General features: G+C 47.6%; 1 pseudogene; it reads right to left on the reverse strand.

The window, feature by feature from the left end:
* Positions 1–242: 242 nt before the first annotated feature.
* LOC138258613 (cold-inducible RNA-binding protein pseudogene) lies at positions 243–711 on the reverse strand (annotated as a pseudogene).
* Positions 712–21,819: the final 21,108 nt, after the last annotated feature.

Consider the following 21,819-nt stretch of genomic DNA (forward strand, 5'->3'; position numbering starts at 1 on the left):
ACTCGTGAAGTCAGTAATGCACTTTTCAGAAGATTCCACAGCTTGCTTAGCCCCCGCTTAAGTAAACGTTTCATTTCTGAAGAATGGACCAGCTCATGAAGGGCACGGACAAAAGAAATTCTATGCTGGGCATCGGACTGGACAACGAGTGCCAAGATGGCAGTGCCTTGAACAAATCTGCAAAGCTCCAAAAGTCTTTATAAATACAGCCATTGGAAATAGGTAATGTCCATGCGGGTATTTTAGTTGTCGTAACAGGATCCACCTGACCGGTCGTATCCACCGCTCCTACCGCCGCCTCCTCCTCCGTAGTAGTCCCGGGAGCCGCCGCCATAGCCGCCGCTCCTTCCGTAGCTGTCTCCACCACCTCGAGAGTACCCACCGCCTCCGCCGCCACCGGAGGACTTGCCAGCCAGGTCCACCCGGATCTGCCGGCCGTCCAGGCTCTCGCTGTTCATGCCGTGCAGCGCGTCCTCGGCGTCGTCCGTGTTCCTGAAGGTGACGAAGCCGCGGGATCTGCCGGGCTCCCGGTCCTTCACCACCATGGCGAGCCTCACTTCTCCGTATTTACGGAAGGCCTGCTCCAGGTTGTGCTCGTTGGTGTCGATGCTCAGGCCCCCCATGAACAGCTTCCCTTCATCAGAAGACATGATGGATCCGGGTTCAGCACACAGGAAGCGAAGACAAGCTGTGGAATCTCAGGAAGTGAAGGCGTCCAGGTTCGATCTAAAGACCTTACTTAGATTTTCAGTATGTTTTGAATGTTGTACAAACAAACTTTTGTGCAATGACAAAAAAAATTGGCATGAGCCTTCATAGTAAAATATAAACTTTTCTAATAATAGCATTTGTCACATACAATGGCCTCAGTATACATATTTGCGGTAAGCAGTAAGGTGTTTGTCAAAAATTAGACTTGCAGATAATTGTAGTTTGAGGTGAAACAACGTGTAAACTCCTTCCTGTGGATACATTTCCTGCCCATATAGTTACTCACAATGTCCTAACATTGCTTGGGTGTATATTATTCCATTATTTTTATTTAATCAAATATTAAGTTCTCCCTCTCATTCTCCTGTTTTTTAACATATCTATTTGCAGTGTCCCCGAGATGCAAATGCCTACCAACTGAAATCCTAGATCCACTAGTCCAGACTGTAATTTCAGTTGGACCTGCCTGAGCTGAGGCCAGTCAAAATCCATCTACCAATGCACGCATCAACTACTAGCTGGCTTCCATTACTCTAGAGTCCAGACTATCCAAGAAAATAGGGCTTGACTGAGCTTTGGCTAGTTAACAATCTGCCTACCAAGAGCTATGCTTGTTGGTAACGCAGCTTCGACTCCACCAGACTACTTTACAACATGCTGTAACAGGATTTACCACCCTTATCGACCAACTATCACATCTTAACACTATAACTCAGAATTAACCCTCAACACACCATTAGAGCCCTCTCTATTTAGAGCCTATGGGTTAAAAACATTGCAACAATTAATTTGCCCAGCTACAGGTAGAAATATCATCTGAATGAAAATCAACAACTACAGGGAGTGCAGAATTATTAGGCAAGTTGTATTTTTGAGGATTAATTTTATTATTGAACAACAACCATGTTCTCAATGAACCCAAAAAACTCATTAATATCAAAGCTGAATATTTTTGGAAGTAGTTTTTAGTTTTTTTTTAGTTTTAGCTATGTTAGGGGGATATCTGTGTGTGCAGGTGACTATTACTGTGCATAATTATTAGGGAACTTAACAAAAAAAAAAATATACCCATTTCAATTATTTATTATTACCAGTGAAACCAATATAACATCTCAACATTCACAAATATACATTTCTGACATTCAAAAACAAAACAAAAACAAATCAGTGACCAATATAGCCACCTTTCTTTGCAAGAACACTCAAAAGCCTGCCATCCATGGATTCTGTCAGTGTTTTGATCTGTTCACCATCAACATTGCGTGCAGCAGCAACCACAGCCTCCCAGACACTGTTCAGAGAGGTGTACTGTTTTCCCTCCTTGTAAATCTCACATTTGATGATGGACCACAGGTTCTCAATGGGGTTCAGATCAGGTGAACAAGGAGGCCATGTCATTAGATTTCCTTCTTTTATACCCTTTCTTGCCAGCCACGCTGTGGAGTACTTGGACGCGTGTGATGGAGCATTGTCCTGCATGAAAATCATGTTTTTCTTGAAGGATGCAGACTTCTTCCTGTACCACTGCTTGAAGAAGGTGTCTTCCAGGAACTGGCAGTAGGACTGGGAGTTGAGCTTGACTCCATCCTCAACCCGAAAAAGACCCACAAGCTCATCTTTGATGATACCAGCCCAAACCAGTACTCCACCTCCACCTTGCTGGTGTCTGAGTCGGACTGGAGCTCTCTGCCCTTTACCAATCCAGCCACGGGCACATCCATCTGGCCCATCAAGACTCACTCTCATTATATCAGTCCATAAAACCTTAGAAAAATCAGTCTTGAGATATTTCTTGGCCCAGTCTTGACGTTTCAGCTTGTGTGTCTTGTTCAGTGGTGGTCGTCTTTCAGCCTTTCTTACCTTGGCCATGTCTCTGAGTATTGCACACCTTGTGCTTTTGGGCACTCCAGTGATGTTGCAGCTCTGAAATAGGGCCAAACTGGTGGCAAGTGGCATCGTGGCAGCTGCACGCTTGACTTTTCTCAGTTCATGGGCAGTTATTTTGCGCCTTGGTTTTTCCACACGCTTCTTGCGACCCTGTTGACTATTTTGAATGAAACGCTTGATTGTTCGATGATCACGCTTCAGAAGCTTTGCAATTTTAAGAGTGCTGCATCCCTCTGCAAGATATCTCACTATTTTTGACTTTTCTGAGCCTGTCAAGTCCTTCTTTTGACCCATTTTGCCAAAGGAAAGGAAGTTGCCTAATAATTATGCACACCTGATATAGGGTGTTGATGTCATTAGACCACACCCCTTCTCATTACAGAGATGCACATCACCTAATATGCTTAATTGGTAGTAGGCTTTCGAGCCTATACAGCTTGGAGTAAGACAACATGCATAAAGAGGATGATGTGGTCAAAATACTCATTTGCCTAATAATTCTGCACTCCCTGTACTTCAAAATGCATATGCGAAAAAAACGTACCTTTTACATACAGACAAGTAAGGACAACGAAATATAGTCCTCTATTAAAGCGTCCAATCAAGTCCCATTAAGAAACACCATCATTTGGAACAAAAGAGACATGGAATTGATTGACAAAATTACATAGGGGCAGCTAGCCCCCTCAGAGTGGTCCAAATGAAGTGCATACAATCAGCATTTGGTGATGGGCTAGGCATCGTGGGCATAAGGCTGTACTACTGGGCTTTCTAGTTGATTCCTTTCAATGATTGGATCTGTGGGGTCAGAGATGACTCGGCACTCAGAATAGAAACTGATTTACTTGAAAAATAGGGACTATGGTAACTAATGCACGGCTCAAGAAGTCCCCAAACACTGCCCCCAGTAACAGCCATACCCGGGGACTGCTGCACTAAACACTGAGATGGTCGAATGGGATGGAAAACCGACAAGTCAAAACACCCTTTTGGCACGGCATATGGCTTTTGGAATATCCAAGATACGAGACGTCTTGGCCTCACACCATTTGCTATTTTACAAGCAAATGAAGGAAGAGTTTGAGCTTCACAAATTGTATTTACAAACACTGCAAGCAGTGGAGGTATACAAAGATAGGCTCACATTCCCCTGCCCGCACTTCAACCCCCTAGAGCTCAAGCTGACTAGGGAAAAGATATCAGATAAGTGAGTTCCACAACGTTACAAAGCACTGATTATAAATGTACCAGACCCCTTTGTACAGTGAGGGAGAAGGGGGAGCACACTCTCTGAGACCTATTGGAGAAGGGATGGATTGAGACAAAAATGGCAGACAGATTGCAGGTAATCCCCATGCGACTACGCTTTATCCAGTTCAAGTATTTCCACAGAATCTTTTTTTATGCCAGATAGACTTTGAAAAATGGGACTGGGTGGGGTCAGGATCCCTTCTGTCTTCAGTGTAAAACAGGAGGAGTCACCTTAAAACATGTAACCGGGAATGTATAGTAATCCAGAGGTTTTGGTATCGTATTTTTGACAAACTAGTGGCAGTGGCTGGCCTTCCAATCGTAAGAGGTACAAAAAGGGCATTGCTGGGTATGTTCCTGTGGATGGGGCAGCCACACAAGGCATAAGTTACTAACTTGTATTAATTGTGCAGTAGCCAAAAAAGAGATATAGCACACCATTGGCACTTCGAAAGAGCCCCCGCCTTTTTAAGTAGCTGAAAGGTATAGACTACTACACTGTCACAGAACAATCAGTATATAAGAATGTAGGGTTTGATTGAGCAATGAAAGGTATAGGCTACTACGCCCTCACAGAACAAGGATCTAAAAAACACACAAGGATCTGAGAAACATGGTGGTGAGCATTTTGATACCACTAGACCAAGCCAAGACCTGATCTAATGAGGCTCTGCTCGTGAGTCTGATAATGGAACTTAGAACTTTGCAAGTGACAAAGTGACTAATGGGAAATGTATGATTTAAGTGATGACCACTGCATACTGTAGTTGGGTATAATTGATAACGTTGGGGGTTATGTTTTGCCTGATCTGTATTCAGTCTGCATATGTACATTAAAAAATACATAAATCAATAAACAGATTTTATTTTTAAATAGACATCCTCCAAAACATACCAGGTCAACTAAAGACGGCTGATGAGAAGTTGGGTAAAAATTCTCACTGAGATTTTTCCTGAAGCTGACTAGGGTGCGGAAAATCAATGTTTTTGTGGTATGATAATTTAAAGATTAGGAATGCTACCAAGCATTTCCCAAGTCAAGATGGAGGCCAGGTCTGACAGAAAATGACGCGTTATCTACGATGAATGAAATGCTAAGTATAGTGGGAGGTTCCACTTCTTTCAGTGTGCTTTTATCTTCCAATTAAGGTGGATTTGCTTACATTATAAAAGTCTCTTAATTTATATCCTAGACTTCAAGGGGCCTAGATATTGTGTTTCTTGCTGTTTGAGCTAGCATCCGCAACCGCCATATTCCAACACATTATGCAAAATATTTTTTTTTAATCTTCCAAATGTAATCTGCTTTCAAGGCGATATACTAGTTCAGGGTAAGGATGTTGAGGAAAATAATGAAATTTGAGGTGGGCAGGGCTTGAAATATCAAGTTGGCAAATGCTCTTTTGTCGAGGTCTCTGAGGTGCTCAAAACGTGCTTCCCATGCCACTGGATGCAAGCTAGCCTGGCTGATGAGGGGTGAAACCCCGAAACCGGTCCCAGGATGCTTGTTTCCGGTCCAGTGAGGACCTGGCTTGGCAGTTCGGTCTGGACTGTTCCCATGAGGAACAGGGTCAAGACTGATTTGCATATGGCTGGGTCCAAACTGGGGTGGCATGGTGAGCAAAAGAACGATGGATTAAACCCAGATCTATGACTGGGGGTGAGTGTTTGACAATGTTCAGCATTCCGTCCATCACTTGTTGTTTTTGCTTTGTCGCCCTAAGTGGGAAGGGTATGCCCAGACGTGGGTCCCGTGCTTCCCATGCCACTGGATGCAAGCTAGCCTGGCTGATGAGGGGTGAAACCCCGAAACCGGTCCCAGGATGCTTGTTTCCGGTCCAGTGAGGACCTGGCTTGGCAGTTCGGTCTGGACTGTTCCCATGAGGAACAGGGTCAAGACTGATTTGCATATGGCTGGGTCCAAACTGGGGTGGCATGGTGAGCAAAAGAACGATGGATTAAACCCAGATCTATGACTGGGGGTGAGTGTTTGACAATGTTCAGCATTCCGTCCATCACTTGTTGTTTTTGCTTTGTCGCTCAAAACACCCTGCACAATTCTGTAATACGATGGCATCATTTTGGTATTTTTTTTATTTAAATGCAGATAGCATACCACACAAATCGGGCCGATCTGTGAAAGTCAAACAAGTACATCCTCAGCATCAACTAGGCAGCATCGGCGGTGAACTGCAACAGCGGCCATTTACAGGGCTCCTACAGCATTATGCCAGTGGTGAAGATATGAATTATTGTCCTCCAGGCTCCAGTGGATGTTCCTCCGTGCCAGTTGGCATAGAACCCCGAGAGGTACAGAGACAGTGAAAACTCAACTGTTGCTGCTTGGGTATGCTTTGGGCATGAACTTGCAGGTGAGTACTCTGAGGGGTGCCAGTACATGCAACGTGGCCACCTGCCTCAGGCTGGCCCCCTTGCGGAGGCAGTTTCTCACCTGAGCTGATATCAGGCTGGGGTGGCACAGCCTCCAGTTTGCTCTCAGATTTTGGGGAACGTACATTGTAGGTGGCTGCATGGTGAAGCCCTGGACTAGACCGCCTCCCGGTGAGTTGTGACGGTATATGCCACCCATTTCCTGCCTTTCCCTGAGGAGACAACATGCAGGAATCCTCTGCATAGCTAAAACCCTGAACTGGCCTGAAAACTGTCAGAGGTTGTTGTGAGGCTTGGCTACCTTGCGGGCAGCTATGACGCACTGCCTTCTTGCGAGTGGTGACTGTATATGCCACCCATGTGTTTCCCCTCCCTAGGGAAACACACATGCAGGAATCTGCTGCAACTTGGATTACAACCTTTCTAGACAACAAACTGTGCTATGTCCCACCCTAACTTTTCGGGTTACAATGGGGTGTTTTTTCTTCTTCTCCTGTACCCTGGATACTGGATATTTGTGCCTGAAATCAACACAGTCCAAGATTATCTTGTCCAGTTCTCCAGTCAGGGCACCTTAAATAAAATTGATAATGCAAGCTAATGCCAGCCCTTCTCTTGGTACAGGATGGGGGGTTGCCATTGCCGGGATGCATCAGAAACCCCACATGCCTCTGAAATAATCCTGCCAGCCATTCAATCCCACAAAAATCATTGCAAACAAAGATTGGAGAGGTAAGGTTGATGTTTCCCTGCTCCAACATGACTTACGGCAACCAGTAGAATGTTGGATCCCAGCAACTGAGCCCAGACTGTTGGCAGCGGAGAACTTCCTCAAAGAAATGTACGAAAACTGGCATGTCAGGCAGAGGAGACCAAACCCTTGAAACTGCAAATGCAAGATGCAAAAAGTTGTGTGTTTCGACACAAACTCCACTTCCTCGGATTGCCACAACCTATATACAGAGAGTCTTTGTTCGACTCCTGGAGTGGTGGATCAGGGAATGGGTCCCAGAGGTGTAGCTGTCGCAATGCTTTGTCACTGAACACGCTCATTGGGCATTAACCAAGGGTTCTCAATTACAAACAGGGATGAAATTGTCATTGCCTCCAAAGCGAAAGGATTAGTGGAATGCCATGCCCAACAAACTCACATATTCTTGGATTCCACAAGAAATATCCAGAAACTATTGTAGTCTTTTGAGGAGGTGACGAATAAATTGAGTGCAGTGGACAATGAGCATATGTGATCTAGCCAGACAAACTCAAGCTTATATTTCCGAACTACACCTTTTTCTTTGAGTCTTCTCGAGATGCCTGGCAATGGGTCAAGGAGCGACGGCGGTCCAAATGCTATAAGACAGCGACTGGCTTGGAAGCGCAGGAAATGCTTGAAGTGAGTGGACAGGGAAATGACGCGATCTCAGGCTCCGAAGCTGATGCTGTATCTACAGGGAATATCCCCCTGGGAACATCAGGTCTGCCTCAAGCTGTACACGCGGTAATGAAGGAGAGAGCTTCTCTGACACAGGAGCAGACCAGTAACGTAGACCCTCAACTAACTTTCTTGATGGCAGAAGGGTCACGGTACAGAGAGTCCAGGGACGTTACCCCCTGAATTTCAGAAGAAAGTTCAAGCCGCTGAACGTGAATACAGTTCCAAGGAATTTGAAGAGAACTTGCATACACTCACCCAAACTAAATTGCAACACAGAGGCCTGAATGGATTACTGCAGCGAGCCACGTCTTGTGCCTTGTCTGCCAAAGTAGTTTAGGTGAACAAGGAGACAAAACCAGCAAATGATTATATTAGCGAACTCATAGAGAAGCGGAATCTACACACATTAGTCACATATTGGGAGGAAGTGGGAGTATTCTTCCATTTCTACAAAGCACATGAAGGTCAGGATGGAAGAGGGGTTAAGTACTTCCCGGTTTTGTAAGGCATTCTACTGACAAAGGTGACTATCAGAGGGGCTTCGTTTGTTGCACACCCAGTGGTGGAAGCCTTTATTGGGTTTACTACCGAGCAAGGGTTCATGGGTCAAAAGAACAAAGTATTGTGCAGGTATGAATGGGAGGTTCAAAGAAGAACCATCAGTCTGATCACTCGCACAAACTGGTCCGCAGCTGGATGGGTTATACACGCTTACCGAATTCAGGCCTCGGCTGTGCAGGTGAGGACCAAGGGGTCTTCCAGGCCCCGTACAAGAGGGCGAGTGATCCTGGACATAGAGGGATAAAGGGCTGCAATTTAATGAAATATATGCGAAAAGTTCCTTTTACACCAACTCAGCCTTACATGTTTAGTTCCCCCGCCTCCTGACATGTAGAGACATGCTTATGTAACACAAATTGGGTATCCAGTGCTACAGAATGAAGTGGGTGTGCCTCAACTAAACACTGTGGCATCGCTGTAAACACAGGCTTTGAATTGTGGTCGGGTATAAAAAGTTAAGGCTTGAAAGCAAGGCTCTGCTTAAAATGGTATGATGTGGGTACAAAGCTGTTAGGACCTTATCCTTCAGTTATGTGGTCACCCATGAGCACATCGCCTTTAGTTAGGAACAAAAAGTAGGAGACAAACAGTCCAGGGCCAGCAGTTCACTGCAGGAGAGCCAGTCTCAGTACTAATCCTAAACAGTCCCAAGCCTGCTACTCCCCAGAGGTTTGTTAGGGATCTGTGTCTGGAGGCCCAGTACACGAATTCATCCAATCGCAAGATCTATATTTTGGCAGGTATGAATCCCAGCGTGCCTAATTAGCCTTTCATCTTTCAAAGGTCGATAAATTGAGTAGGATTGAAGTTGGCAACAATAAACATTCAATGAAGGTATGTTGCCTGTCATAAGCCAGGAGACCCTCCTGGGTGAATGTGCTGTCTACAAATAAGAGAGAAACCAAATCGCGTCAGCAGCATATTGTACACAAAGCAACATTTCAGCAAAATTCACGTAAATTTCTAACCCACAATATTAATGGAATAGCAAGTTATTCCTTACAGTCCCTCAACCCGGATGTCACAAAGGAAGTACTGCATTGTTTCCACACTTTCAAGTCGTGGTGACATTTACTCAACGAGACCATCATTAGAACAGGTGTTCTGCTGTACCCCGGGCAAAGGAATCTCCCCTGGCGCCAGCTTTCCAGGGACCTAAACCTGCAAACTAAATGGCACCATGGTTACCGGTGAGCCGACGGAGGGAGTCGGTACACCTCTGGATATGGAAGAGCCCTGCTCCACAATTACAAGGAGCATCAGCTGGCATCTAGAAACGCGAAAGCCCATGGATGTTCCTTGGGTACGCCAACACGGGAGGTCATCAAGGGGGCGTCTGTGTATATAGAAAGTAAAGTGCTTGACCTCTGGCCCAATCAGGACGCAGAGGCGTTAGGGACACATAGCAACGAAGATGTCAATGCGAGTGAACACACGGACACAGCCACAGAGTTAGTTCAGGGCCGGAGGTGTCTTTCATTGCACCGGACATTTCCGCGGAAGGCTGGAGCACATGGGGGGAGGTTTTAAAAGCCAGGCTCGGTCATGCTCTGTCACGTCCCCCAGCTCCCAAGGTTGATTTCAGAAGGCGGGGGGAAGGGGAGCGAGGGGAAGGGCGCTTCAAGGGAGAGAGAGAAAGGGTGGTGAAAGAGCGAAAGTATCAGAGGGAGGAGAGAGATGGATGAAAAGAGAGAGCGCGCAAAGAGACGAACGGATTGGGGTTGGTTTGCACATTTCGAACAGCAAGGGCAGTTCTAGTTAAAGGGGGGCCGTTTTCATACTTTTAGCTTGGCTTGCGTATCCACATGCGTATTTTCCAACTGAGATCGCAACAGTAGTTTGACCTGGGTTCGGGCAGTAAAACTAACGCATGTTATACACACTGCTTTAAATGGAAAAATAGAAGTGCAGGTACACAGAGTACCTGCTTGTTTCTGAGAAGTGCCGGTACTCTCCAATTAAAAGTATTACGTTTTTCCTGAGATATGCCGGTACTCTCCCTCTCAAAATAAAAATGTGCCGGTACTCAGTACCGGAGAGTACCGGCCCATTTAAAGCACTGGATCCAGATCCGCAATGAAAAACAAATTGCAACATAGGGATCCGCTGTGTTTGCCCACTGTGGCACTAGGCAGGTTTTGGCAAAACCCTCTCCCTACTAACTGGGACTTAGTCATCCCAACCAGCAACTGGCGACAGTGCAAAGAGTAACGGACACCTTGCCATTTAGCAAAGAACCATAAAATGCCTGCATCATGACAAATAGACCGGGTGATGGGATAGCTGAAGTGTCAGTCTGGAGAATGTATTCTCCAAAGGGAGGGGGGGAGGGGGGTCATATTTACAAACATTTATGCAACACAGTGCAGTAAGTGAAGTTGCTGCCCTGCGTTGGATGAAAGGGAGACAGCAGAACAGTGGCATATTTTCAAATATATGGCGCAGTTGTGCTCTCTCCTAGCACTGGCCTTCTTTGTGGCAAGGCATACTTTCCTGCGAAAAACACTATCCTTGGAGGCCATTTCCTCTGCAGAATGCAGCACCCATGCAAAGAGGAAATAACAAGGGGATATTAAAGATCTCTCCTTGTTATGCCTACCTCAGGGAGGCACACCATTGAACTAAACAATTCTACATTTTAGTGTTGTGCTGTGTGACTGCAGCATAATGCAAGTCATAACCTTTGCATCCCACCTGACTGTCACCTATGCCTTTCCATATTGCAGATGTTGGTGTTGTTCCAACAGTGTACTGCTGTGATGCTTACAGACTGCTGAGCTATATTTGTTGCATGGCTCAACATGTTACTGGACATTTACACAGGATCATGCAGTTCATTACAGTTCAATACACTGTACATTACCTGTAGATAAAGCAATAGTACTCAAGTTGTGTCCAAGGGTGTTTATTGAAAAATGGTATACAATGTGAAGTGGAATGAAGTGGGGTGATGGTTGGGAATAGACTAGTGTAGTGGGCCAGTCTGTTTGCAGCACAGGTCCAGTGTCCAAGGGGCCATAGGAAGGGGAGCAATGGAAGTTCAAAGTGGATAAGACTTTCTCCCAGTGGAACACGAGGCGGACATTCAGGAGGGCCTCATTTCCTAGCAGTGGTCTTTGTCTTAGCATGTGTCTCTGGTGTCTGGTCTGTCTGGGTTGCAGGGATCGTTTGCGGGGTGGTTCACCTTCTGCGGGGGGAGTGCTGGTGGCCTGTGGGCAGGGCCTCCTGTCCACTAGCTGCAGCAGATATGGAGGGATGGTCAGTAGACTGGCTAGTGGAAGGGGCCCGCTGGTGTGATGTGTAGTCGCTCATGATGTTGGCCATTATCACCCAGGACCCCTGCAATGGAGACCATGGTAGTGTTCAGGGCCTGCAATTCTTTCTTGATCTGAACGCTGGTGTTTCTCCTGCAGCGCTGGTTCTCTGCATGATGTTTTTCACCTGACCCATCTTGTCCTGGGATTGTTGATAAGCCCCCAGGACATTAGTGAGTGCCTCTTGGAAAGTCGGTTCCCTGGGCCTGTCCTCCCCCTGGTGCACAGCTGTCCTCTGACCATCCTTGGCCTACTGTGCCTGTGTCCCCTGAATGGTGTGCCCGCTGTCACTGACCCCTGGACCCTCATTGTCTTGCCTGTGAGGTGTGGACTAGGGTCCCTGTACAGGTGGGCACACTGCTGATTGACATGTCCTGTGGACAGACATCTGGGGACGTTGGGTGGCTGCTGTGGAATTGGATACTGAGGGGGGGCTCTGTGGTGGACTGGGTGTGGGCTGGGGTAGCCGACTGACCACTGGTCCCTGCTAGGCAAGAGAGTAAATCCAGGTCCAGAACTCCAGAGTAGCTGTCATCACTGGGGGCATCTTCTGGTGGGGGAATGGGTAGTCGTGGCACCTCCTCGCGACTGAGATTGGCTGGGGCTGTATTATGCTACATGTCTGTGACATATTCTGCATCCCTAGCTTCCCCTATATTATTGCTGTTGCCCTGCCACCTTTGTTTGTGTATGGTGGATTGTGGGATTGTTAGTTCTCCATGCTGTGCAAGCATTGGTGGTGGGTGCACATGCAGGGCTGGAAGGGATGTGAATGCATTGGGTATGGCATGCAGGGCTAGGCATTTAGGTTTGTTAATTGTGGTGGTGCACTGTGTGGGATGAAGTGGGGTGATGGGTGTCAGGGTGAGGGATGGTGGTGGCATGCAGGTATGGGGGGGTGATAGGTAGTAAATGTTGACTCACCAGTGTTCAGTCCTCTGGCAACTCTAAATGAGTCCCTCAGGATGCAGTATTGCCAAGACTTGCTCCTCCCATGCTGTCAGCTGTGGGGGAGGAGGAGGGGGACCACCACCAGTCCTCTGGATAGCAAGCTGGTGCCTTGCTGCCATGGAACGCACCTTCCCCCATAGGTCGTTCCACCTCTTCCTGATGTCATCCCTTGTTCGTGGATGCTGTCCCACGGCGTTCACCCAGTCTACTATCCTACACCATAGCTCCATCTTCCTGGCAATGGATATCTGCTGGATCTGTGCTCCAAACAGCTGTGTCTCTACCCTATTTCCTCAACCATGGCCTGCTACTCCTCATCACTGAAACGGTGGTGCCTTTGTAGGGACATGGTGTTGTGTGGTGTGTGTTGTGCAGAGGGTGTTGAGTAATGTGGTGGGGTGTGGGGTGTGTTGTGAGTGACAGATGAATGGGTAGTTGTGGTGTGTGTGTGTATGAAGTTGTCTCTGGAACTGGCGTAGCAAAGTGTAGCGGTGTTGTCGTTTTTGCAAAGGATTGTGGGTAGTGTGTGTGTGTGTTTTATAGTGCTGTTGGTAGGTGTGTGGGTGTGTATATTTGTGTCAGGTGTGGGTTTTTTGTTCCGGCCAATGTTGTCTTGTTTTGTATTTGGGTGGCCATATCCAGCGCAGTGGTGTTCACCACCAATGGCCTACCGTTGTTGAATGTCTGCTGTGGTGATTTGTGGGTCATTATTTGGAGGGCATAGTATTGGTGGCATAACGGTATGGGTTATAGTTCCTTCAGTTTATCACGTTCAGTGGACCTGGCGGATTTGTAGTTGTGGCCGTTGTCTGTTGGTTTTGTGTGTGTGTGTCATAATCTGACGGGTGGATGTTCGCCTCCACGGCAGTATGTTGGCGGTAGTCACTGCGGCGGAATTAGGAATTTACTGCCAATGTCATAATGAGGGCCATAGTGTGCACAGAGTCTAGGGGTTCAACAAAGGCTAAAGTAGATAATACTAATGCTCTCTTTTGTAGTAGTGTGGTCGAGCAGTTAGGCTTATCAGAGAGTAGTGCAAAGCATTTGTTGTACACACACAGACAATAGAAGAAACACACTCAATGACTGAAATCCAGAACAATGTTTTTTATATAGCAAAAGTATATTTTTTAAATTTATTTTTAGAACCACAAGATTCAAGTAGCAGCTAAGTATCTTAAAAAGATGACCAACAGGGTCAGGGGGTTTATTTTACTATTTGACATGGTGGCAGACCACCATGCCAAGGACAGTGCAACCATAAAGGCTAACACCCAGTAGCGGCCGCTGACAGCTGTCAGAACCACACTTTTAGCTCTTCATCAACAAGGGAAGGGGCTAAGATACGGGCTTCTTTGGGTTCAGGGTGCCTGTCTGCTGTGTTAGAGTGGGAGCTTGCAACATTTTGTAGTAAACACCCTCCTTCCACTCTTTCTTCTGTTAGCTGAGGAGCCACCCACTCATGCTTAACAGTTGCCTGACTGGTCAGGACTTCTTGTGAGTCAGGTTGGACTTTACCAGTGCCACTTTAGGAGTTCTCCCCTACTGAAGCAGAATCTCCTTGGCTTACTGGAACCTTGGCGAAAGGTTGTCCACCTTTCCGGAACTGTTTTCTCTTTTTTCTCTTCCGCGGCCTAACTTTAGACACTGCAGGGGCAGTACCTTAAGAATCCTTGGGAGAGGGCTGGTGCTGGACCAGCTCATCTTTTGGGCTCTGACTAACCTCTGGGTAGTCATTTCCAAGAAGACAATCTGTACTGACTACCACCCTTCTCCAGCTGAAAGTCCCACCCACGTCTAGGGACACTAAACCCACAGGCCTATTAATGACCTTGTCTGGGCTAACCCTTACTCTGGCAGTCTTACCTGGAAAGTACTGGTTTGAGAGCACCAGCCTGTCATGGGTAATAGTGTGACTGGCACAAGTGTCTCTCAAGGCAGTGGCTGGGATTCTATTCACCAGTAGGTTCCCCTCTGGAATCTCCAACTCACCTGTTGGGCAAATTTTCCAGTTGAAGGCTATCAGAACCTCCCCATCTGAAGAGTCATCCCAATGGCTACACTGGTCACCCCTGAGGTTTTGCTAGGGGGATTGTTTTTGGGACAAGAAGTGTCCTTGGTGTGGTGCCCTGTCTGTCTACAGTTGTGGCATCATGCCTTAGTGGCATCCCAGTTCTTATCCTGGTACCCACTTTTGTTTTGGGATGTGTCTTGGGGCCCAACCACCTGGACAGGTTTTTGGGGGCCTACTGAGGAATCCTTTTCTTTATTTCTAGGAGTGTCACCCACTCTCCTTGAGAGACTTTGTAACCCTTCTTTTGGTCTCCCCAGTGGAAGTTTCGGTTACCCTTGTCTTGACCCAGTGGTCTGCCTTTTTTCCCAATTCATGGGCAGAAATTGGACCTAGGTCTACCAGATATTGATGCAACTTTTAATTGAGGCAGTTACTTAAAATGTGTTCTTTCATAAACAGGTTATAAAGCCCATCATAGGCATGCACTTCATTTCCAGTTACCCAACCATCCAGTGTTTACACTGAGTAGTCTACAAAATCAACCCAGGGCTGGCTGGAGGTTTTGTGAGCCCCCCTCAACCTAATTCTATACTCCTCAGTGGAGAATCCAAAGCCCTCAATCAGGGTAGCCTTTATGTGGTCATAAGATTCAGCATCTTTACCAGAGTGTGAGGAGTCTATCCCTACACTTACCAGTGAACAGTTCCGAAAGGAGAGCTCCCCAGTGAGATGTGTTTAACTTTCTAGTTGTACAAGCCCTCTCAAAAGCTGTGAACCATTTGGTGATATCATCGCCTTCTTCATATTTTGAGACAATCCCTTTGGGGATTTTAGGGGTGTCAGAATACTCTCTGTCCCTAGTGCTTATGTTGCTGTCACCATTAATAGTTGATAAGCCAATTTCTGCTCTCTACCTGTTTATAGCCAGTAGTTGCTGCTCCACAGCTAACCTTTTGGCGTTCCTTGCTAAAAGGATGTCCTCTTAATTGAGGCTGCCCTCAATGTTCCCAGACGAGCTGGACTCCATTGTGGAAGATGCAGGTCCTGTGAGTACTATCTATGGAGACAGGGAACCCTGGTCCCCCTAGTTGGGTGACGAGTGGGGAGGTCATCCTCCTCATTACTAACATCTTCCCTGTCTGAGTGGAGTTCTTCTTCCTCAGCAGGGTGGTCCCTGGCGTACTCTGCCAAGTGCTCCTGGAGCTTGACCTTGGTAGGGTTGGAACCTGTTTTAATGTTTTTGAGGCTGCAGAGATTCCTTAACTCTCTCATCCCAAGATGGAGGTAAGGGATAAAGTTGAGTTCCACCACCATGTCCTCTGAGCTACTCATTTTGTTACTAAAATTGGGGATTACTTTTAGAACTAAAACTACTTCTAATTATTAAATCCCTAATTCACAAAAACTTTTAAATCTAAAAAGAAATGCGAAGGGGACTTAACCAAGGCCCTAGCAGGACTTTAAAAATCTAGAAAAATTTGCCAAATTTAAAAATCAGTTTCTAAAGGCAATTTGGGAATTTAGTTGTGTGATCAGGTACTGGCTGAGTAGCCCAGCAAATGCAAAGTTGTAGACCCCACCGCGGGTCCACCAATGTAGGAAGCTGGCTCTGTATATACTATAACAAAGTGAGATATATTGTGCACAGAGTCCAGGGGTTCCCCAAAGGCTTAACAGAGGCTAAAGTAGGTAATACTAATGCTCTCATTTGTGATAATGTGGTCGAGCAGTTAGGATTATCAGAGGGTAGTGCAAACCATTTGTTGTACACATGCAGACAATAGAAGAAGCACACACTCAATGACTGAGCTCCATACCAATTGTTTTTATATAGCAAAAATATATTTTCTTAATTTATTTTTAAAACCACAAGAATCAAGTAACAGGTAAATACCTTAAAAAGATTTGTATTCCACGCAGGTATCAAGAGTACTTGGTTTGAAATCGATAAGTAATACAGTTTTTGAAATATTGGCAATTATCTGTTTTAAAAATGGACACAATACCATTTTTAGAAACAGTTCCTGGGGGGAAGAAAAGTTAGTTCGGTTTACCGGTAAGAACAACACTTACAGTTTCAGTCTCCAGGTTTTAGGAAGTCCACTGGTTGGGGTTCAAGTTAACCCCAAGCACCCACCAACAACACAGGGCCGGTCGGGTGCAGAGATCAAAATTGAGCAATTTTAACATGGGCTCTCATGGAGACAGGGGGGTACTCGAAATCAGGTCTGCCTACAGGTGAGTACCCGTGGATCGGAAGGCAGACCGGGGTGGGGGATTGAAAGAGCACTGGAGGGGCCACAAGTAAGCACCAAACTCACACCCTCAGCAGCATAGGGGCGGCCGGGTGCAAACAGGACGTCGGGCTTCCAATGCTGTTCTATGAGGAGACCCCCGGGATCACTCTGAGGCTGCAGGCAAGGTCCAGGGGGCTGTCTCGGGCACACCACCGGTCAGACACAGAGGACGGCCGCCTGCTGGACGTAGCTGTGCTGTTTTTTTTTTTTTTGCCAAATCCTGGGGGCTGCGGGTGCAGTTTGTCTTCAGGCGTCGGATATCTTCGTCCGGAGCTTTGCGGTCAGGGGGGTCCTCGCAATTCCCTCTGCAGGCGTCATCGTGGAAGGGTGGAGAGGTCACCCCAGGGTGGGCACTTGCTCGCAATTGCCTGGGGACCCTCTCTAGCTTGGTGGACCACTTGGACATGGGCCGAGGGCGTTGGGTGCACAGGGATCAGGACTCACGTATCCAGAGTGAGGTGGGAGTCCTTGGTAGTAGGTTTTTCTTAGACAGAGCCGCTGTCCTTGGGACTTATTGGTCCTTTTAGGTGCAGGGCAGTCCTCTGGAGTTGGGCAGAGGTCGATGGTCCCACTGGAGATGTCGCTGGTCTTTTGCATTAGAAGCAGGAGACAGGCCTGTGGGGCTGGGGCGAAAGCAGTTGTTGTCTTCTTTCTTCTCTGTTGGAGTCTTCAGCTAAGCAGTCCTTCTTCTTCTTGTCAGGTCGCCAGGAATCTGGTGAGCTGGGTTCAGGGAAGCACTTAAATACAAGATTTAGGGGCTTTACAGGGGTCAGAGGGCAGTAGCCCATGGCTACTGTCCCTGAGGGTGGCTATACCCTCCCTGTGTCCACTCCCTTTGGAGAGGGAGGCACACTCCTAACCCTATTGGTCCCTGACCTCCAAACCAAGATGGAGGATTCTGCAAGGAGGGGGTCACTTCAGCTCTGGACACCTTAGGGGTGGTCCTAGCTGAAGTGGTCACTCCTCCTTGTTTTTCTTAAGTTTACTGTCGAAGTGGCCTTAAAGTGGGGGCTTTGTCCGGGGGGTGGGCATCTCCACTTGCTGGAGTGCCCTGGGGCACTGTAACATGAGACCTGAGCCTTTGCGGCTCACCGCCAATTGTTACAGTTCCTGCAGGCGGGAGATGTGAAGCACCTCCACCTAGAGCAGGCTTTGTTTCTGGCCTCAGAGATCACCACTGCCCTTACCCCATGGGGTGAGAAACTCATCTGCTTGTGGCAGACTGGCACAGACCAGTTAGTCCCACACTAGAGGATAGGGTAAAATGCAGGGGGCATCTCTAAAATGCCCTCTGTGTGCACTTTTTTATTAAATCCCACACTGGCACCAGTGGGGGTTTACTGTGCTGAAATGTTTTAGACCAAACTTCCCAGTATTCAGTGAAGCCATTATGGGACTATGGAGTTCGTAATGACAAACTCCCAGACAATATACTTAATATGGCCACACTGTACTTACAATGTCTAAGAATAGACTTAGACACTATAGGGGCATATTACTCATGCTGCTATGCCCTCACCTGTGGTATAGTGCACCCTGCTTTAGGGCTGTAAGGCCTGCTAGCTGGGTGATTTACCTTTGCCATACGAAGTGTTTTGTGGGCATGGCACCCTGATGGGGATGCCATGTCGACTTTGTGTGTGTTGGTGGAGAAAAAAGGCAATCTACAATAGCAGTGTGCATGTGTTAGGTGAAGGGACCCTTAGGGTGGCAACACACATGCTGCAGCCCTTAGGGACCCTACCTGATCACAGGCCCCTTGGTACCACTGGTACATTTTACAAGGGACTTATCTGTGTGCCAGAAGTGTGCCAATTGTGAAAACAATGGTAAATTTTTAGGGAAAGAACACTGGTGCTGGGGCCTGGTATCAGGATCCCAGCACACTCTCAGTCGAGTCAGCATCAATATCAGGCAAAAAGTGGGGGGTAACTGCAGCAAGTGCCAGTTTCCTACCATAATGACATGCCTTCCTTCTTGGAGAACTGGGGATGCACCGAGGTAGCACCTAAGGGCCTATCACCTTTCTACGCCTTTGAGAGGGTGCACAGGAGACCGGCTGATCTGCCACTACCGGGGGCTCCCCCACAGTTCCCACGCTGTTGTACTATAGGGATCGGGATCATACCCTTGGACAAGCCAGGAGGAGGGGCGTTCTGATGGCGAAGAACAGTACAGTCCATATTTTCCCTGACTTCTCATGAGAGATGCAAAAACAACAGGCCACTTTCCTGGAAGAAAAAGTTACGATCCTTGAACATCCCTTATGTCAAGCACTTCCCGACCACGCTGAGGGTAGTGGCGGGAGAGGACGCACTTTTCTTTCAGACCCCTCAAGCGCTTTGTGACTGGCTAGACCGGCAACCACCAGCAGACCTTAAACAAACACCGGAGGGTCGGACCCCGGAGCCACCGGCTGAAATTCAACTGACCACAAGGAAGCAGTGCCATGCCATCTGCTGAGGAGGCACAGAGAGAGAGAGGTCATAGCGGCAGTGGCATTCTTAAGGAGGGGTGAGGCCAGTCCTCAGCTCACTTCGAACAAAACTCAAATCAGACAGCAAATTTGGCACCTCTACGGCTCCCAGTGTGGAGTTACGTTTCCGCTGAGCAAAGGAGAAGGCCTTTGAGGAGACCTGACATCTTCCATCGGGGACTATTGCACTATTACAAGTCAGATCGGCTGGGGGGACCCAGGCTGTGAGACCCTGCACCACCACAAGCCTCACCTCTTTAGCCTTACGGACCTCCATGAAAGCTCTAAGTTACGTTACCAGTTTGGATAGGGGGGTTGTTTCTCGCCTGTCCTGAGGAATGGGAGTTGGGATGTTTATGGTTTGTTGATTTAGTGGCATCATGCTGCCGCATCCCTTGGAGACTGATACTGCTAAGGGGTGGTTGGTCGAACTGGGCTTTATGCGGATTTGGTATGGGTGACAAGTGCTATACAGAAGACTGGTCAAATGCCGACATCATTAAACTATAAGATTGTATCATGGAATATTAAGGGCATGCATACGCTGTCCAAACGATACAAAGTATTTTCCTACCTACACCAAAAGGGGACCCACATAACAATGCTGCAAGAAACACATGACAGCCAAAGAGGGAGCGGCTTTGCAGAGAACATGGAGAGGCCAAGTTTATTATACATCGTACTCTGCCTGTGCTCGGGGGACCCACAGTTGGATTAGGGTGGAAATCCCGTTCCAGAAAACAGAGGTGGTCATAGACCCAGAGGGTCACTTTGTGGTGGACACCGGCCTCCTGGAGGGTCCCGATATCACTTTTATTAGCATCTATGCACCAAATACTAACCAGGGAATGTTCCTGACACATCTCTGGGGGACACTGGCCATTATCTACTACAATGGGTATTGATTGGGTGGTGACTTCAACTGTGTGGCAAACCCTGACATAGATAGATCACATCCCCTCTCTGGAGTTCCCCTGTTTGCCGGGCCACCCGTGCATTCTGGGACTTGGTAGGGACTAATTGTCTCGTGGTGCTGGCTCTACCCACATACACAGGGCTATTCCTTCTTCTCTACCTGGCATGACCAACATATCCATTTGGGCACATTCCTTTGCACTCCAGAGGTACATGGCAAGATACAGGATGTGGAATACCTTGTAAGGACAGCCTCTGACCACAACCCCGACCTTCTCCAACTACATTGGGAACGGGTCAAACCCCGCATACTGACTTGGCGTCTGAAACCAGAATGTCTGAAAGACCCAGTCTTCCAAGAAGCGATAGGGGGGCACATCAGGCAATATTTTGCGGAGAACGACTGCCACACCTGAACCTCACTAGCGAGGAAAAGGAGGCCGTGGGAGGGGGCATCGAACAACCTGCAATCCGAGTGGCCATAAAGGGCCTTGTGAGGGGGAAAACACCGGGCACCTATGGGCTCCCTATTGAATTCTATGCCACATATGTGGACGACCTAGCCCCCAGACTCGTAGAAATATACAAAGCAGCCAAGGACCAAGAAACCTCAGTCGGGTCCTAGCACCGAGACTATTACCTTTCAAGACTCACCTGGTCTACCTCGACCAAGCAAGTTTTATTCCTGCATGGAATGCAGCCCAAAATATGACACCTTATCAATCTTCTTGATGCCGACACCCCAGGCAAAGCATTGGTTGCCATATTCGCTGTTGATGTAAAAAAAGGCCTTTGACAGCCTGGAGTGGAGCTACCTCTATAGAGTACTCAAACACTTGGAGCTGTGGGGTGTTTTTCTTGGGTGGATGCAACTTCTATTTGCTGACCCTAGAGCCCAAGTGCAAACTGGATGTACGGTCTTTGATATATACAGAGTAGAGAGAGGCACCAGGCAAGGGTGTCCCTTCTCGCCTTTGCTGTTCGTCCTGGCCATGGAACCTTTGGCCAGCCAGGTACGGACAGCTCACTGGTATCAAGGGCTACTACACAGGGATATCTTCCACTGCATAGCACTCTATGCAGATGACTTGCTCATGTTCCTGCGGAATACAGCATCAGAACTGAGGAGAGGCGGGGCACTCATGGAAAGGTTTGGTTCTCTCTCGGGCCCCCAGGTGAATTAGCAGCGATTGCAACTGTACCCACTAACAGAAGCCCAGGACTCACCTGCGGACTTGGACCATGTCCCTTGGGAACCAAGATGAATACCCTATCTGGGAGTCAGAATTTATCATTCTAGGGCTGACCTTCAGGAGGGAAATGTAAGCAATTAGAGTGCTGAAAATTAATCTTGGCTTGGAAGACGCTCCCAAAGTCAGTGGTGGGAAAAGGGGAGTTTCTCAAAATGGTGGCCTTTGTTAGGCTACTGTACTGTTTTGGTGTTCTGCCACTTTGGATCCCCACTACTGTCTTTTGGGATCTGGATATTTTGATCACTGCCTTCATATGGGGTCCGGGACGCTGCCGGATAGCGCTGACTACCATGAAGAGACCGAGGGCAGAGGGGGGAGGGTGGACAAGCGGTTCCTGACTTCGAATCGTATTATCTGGCAGCC

The sequence above is a fragment of the Pleurodeles waltl genome, chromosome 9 (genome assembly GCF_031143425.1).
Source record: "Pleurodeles waltl isolate 20211129_DDA chromosome 9, aPleWal1.hap1.20221129, whole genome shotgun sequence".
In the NCBI taxonomy this organism is placed as follows: Eukaryota; Metazoa; Chordata; class Amphibia; order Caudata; family Salamandridae; genus Pleurodeles; species Pleurodeles waltl.